Raw genomic sequence first — 2,973 nt, 5'->3', positions numbered from 1 at the left:
ACACACACGCACATACAGATACACACACGCACACAGACACACGTGCACACACACACGCACACAACGACACACACGCACACACACACACACACACACATACACTCACACAACTTTTTACTGCAACTTTTTGACAGGTTCCACCTTTGCCCTGTACAGGACAATGTTGGACGGAATATCTGGGGAAAGGGGGTTTAGGGTACACCCCTGTGTAGAACTCCAGGGAAAGTGTGGGGGCGTGGAGACAGAGAGAGAGAGAGGGTGGGAGGTCAGTCATTTGGAGATGGTGCCTGGGCTCCCATCGATGTCCAGGACTGTTCTCAGCAGCATTTCAATAAACTGAGATCACATTTAATCACTGTAAACAAAAGATGTGATTAGTGTTGGAAACATGTCTTTGATGTAAATGTTTCTATCGGGACCTCAAGATCTCCTTTGGATAATCCAATATTCGGATAATTGATATTCAGATAATCAAGGTTTCTCTGTATTTCAGAATTTGGGGATTTTTGTTCAATAATCCCTGATGATCCTTATGAGCAAAGACTAAACAGATTGGGACGCTACTCACTGGACTTTAGAAGGAGCCGCGCTCTGAAAGCTTGTGATTTCCAATAAACCTGTTGGACTATAACCTGGTGTCATCTGACTTCTGACTTTGTCCACCCCAGTGCAACACTGGCATCTCCACATCATGGCTAATCACAAAGAAATGTCATTCCAAAATAAAGCTCAGAATGTAGAATGGACAGTTTTGTTTCGGCAGTGAGGCTAATTCTCAATCCGTTAATCGAGTTTAAGTTTGTAACAAAGCCCACCTAGCCTCCCCAGAGTGCCCACTCTCAGAATGAGAACTTGCTATTTAACACAATCATTCCGGATTCATTCAGTAATTGTCCTTATTTAATATGATCGGCACCAATTGGCAAATGAAACCCTCTGGGCAACTTGTTCAAGTGATACTGTAAATTTGATCGTGACAATATGGAGGCAACATTTCTTTTTTATAGCAGAAACTCATTGTATTACTTGGAACATTTCTAATTAAACAGTAATTAAAAAGGATTCACTTCAATAAAGCACCATTTCATGTCTCTCAGGAGCACATGGAACCTCTTAATGTATGATCAAATACTTTGAAACGGGGTCAGTCGCTGCTGTCGCCCAGGCAATGATTGCAGCCATTTTGTGCATAGGAAGATCCCACAAAGCATGATGAAGTGAGCGAGTAAGTGAGCTGGTTTAGGTTGGTGTCCCAGAAAGAGCGCACTCGCTCTTGATTGAGGAGTTTGGGGCAATTGCATCCAGAGCTGGCTGTTACCAAGGAGATTTTCTCTTCAAATTAAGAACGAAGGACTTGGAAAACATTCTTTTATTTTTACCAATTTGAGTTATTATTTGGTCTACAACTGATACTTCGGAGAGAAGCTTTATTAGCTCTTGAGTGCTTGAGGAGTTAATTTGTGTGAAACGTAATATTGGGCAGAATCTACTGATATGAGAAGCATGATGAGGTGCAACGAAAGTTAATGCTTGTCAAAAGCCTGAGAAGTTCTGACATTTTGGTAAAACAAACAAGGTTAGGATTTAGAGTCGAGAGTGTGGTGCTTGAAAGGCACAGCAGGTCAGGCAGCATCCGAGGAGCAGGAGAATTGACATTTCAGGCCTAAGCTCTTCATCAGAAATGAGGAAAGGCTTATGCCCAAAATGTCAACTCTCCTGCTCCTCGGATGCTGCCTGACCTGCTGTGCTTTTACAGCGCCACACTCTCGACTCTGATCTCCAGCATCTGCAGTCCTCACTTTTTTTCCAAGGTTAGGATTTATACAATTAAAAGTAGGGCCCAGTGTCGTGTTGTAGAACAGAGAGATCTAGGGATTCAGGTCCATAATTCTTCAAAGTTTGCACCAATACAGACAAGTGGTTAAGAAGGTGTCAATCATGCTTGCCCTCATTGTTCAGACCTTTGAAGATAGGAGTTGAGACATCATGGTGAGGTTGTACAGAACATTGATGAGGCCTGTTTTGGAATACTGTGTGCTGTTCTGCTCACCCTGTTACAGGAAGGAAATGGTTAAGCTCAAGAACGTTCAGAAAGGATTGACCAGGATGTTGCGGGAAACTGTGAGTTGGAGTTGTAAGGAGAGGCTGGGACCTTTTCACTGGAGCGTTGGAGGTTGAGGAGTGATCTTATAGAGGTTTATAAAATCATGAGCAGTATAGTGAAGGTGAATGGCAGGTGTCTTTTCCTGAGGGTGAGGGATTTCAAGACCAGGGGGCTTATTTTTAAAGTGAGAGGAGAAAGACTGAAAAAAGACATGAGGGAAAGTTATTTTGCACAGAGAGTGGTTCATGTGTGGAATGAACTTCCAGAGGAAGTGGTGGATGCGGGTACAGTTAGAACATTCAAAAGACATTTGGATGAGTACATGAATAGGAAATGTTTGGAAGGATATGGGCCAAGTGCAGGCAGGTGGCACTAGTTTGGTTTGGGATTATGGTCAGCATGGATTAGTTTAGACTAGATTCCCTACAGTGTGGAAACAGGCCCTTTGGCCCAACAAGTCCACACCGACCCTCTGAAGAGCAACCCACCCAAACCCATTCCCCTGACTAATCCACCTAGCACTACGGGCAAAAATTTAGCATGGCCAATTCACCTAACCTTCACATCTTTGGACAGTGGGAGGAAACCTGCACAGACAGTTGCCCATGACGGGAATTGAACCCGGGTCCCTGGCGCTGTGAGGCAGCAGTGCTAACCACTGAGCCACTGTGCCACCCAAGTTGGATGGAAGGGGGTCAAGATTAGAGTGGTGTTAGAAAAGCATGCCAGGTCAGGCAGCATCTGAGGAGCAGGAAAATCGATGTTTCGGGCAAAAGCACTTCATCAGGAATGAGGCAGGGAGCCTCCGGGGTGGAAAGATAAATGGGAGGGGAGTGGAGCTGGGGAGAAGGTAACTAAGAGTGCAATAG

General features: G+C 44.5%; 1 long non-coding RNA gene across 1 annotated transcript in view; it reads left to right on the top strand.

Moving 5' to 3' along the window:
- LOC122540127 overlaps positions 1-579 on the top strand; it is a 10,289-nt gene extending 9,710 nt beyond the window's left edge. The window contains exon 3 of the long non-coding RNA XR_006309241.1: positions 494-579. This is a non-coding gene — a long non-coding RNA (uncharacterized LOC122540127). The remainder of the gene's footprint in view (positions 1-493) is intronic.
- The last annotated feature ends 2,394 nt before the right edge of the window (positions 580-2,973 follow it).

This window comes from Chiloscyllium plagiosum, chromosome 34 (assembly GCF_004010195.1).
Source record: "Chiloscyllium plagiosum isolate BGI_BamShark_2017 chromosome 34, ASM401019v2, whole genome shotgun sequence".
In the NCBI taxonomy this organism is placed as follows: Eukaryota; Metazoa; Chordata; class Chondrichthyes; order Orectolobiformes; family Hemiscylliidae; genus Chiloscyllium; species Chiloscyllium plagiosum.
The sequence above is the reverse complement of the archived record's forward strand: the minus strand, read 5'-3'. Positions and strand labels throughout refer to the sequence as shown.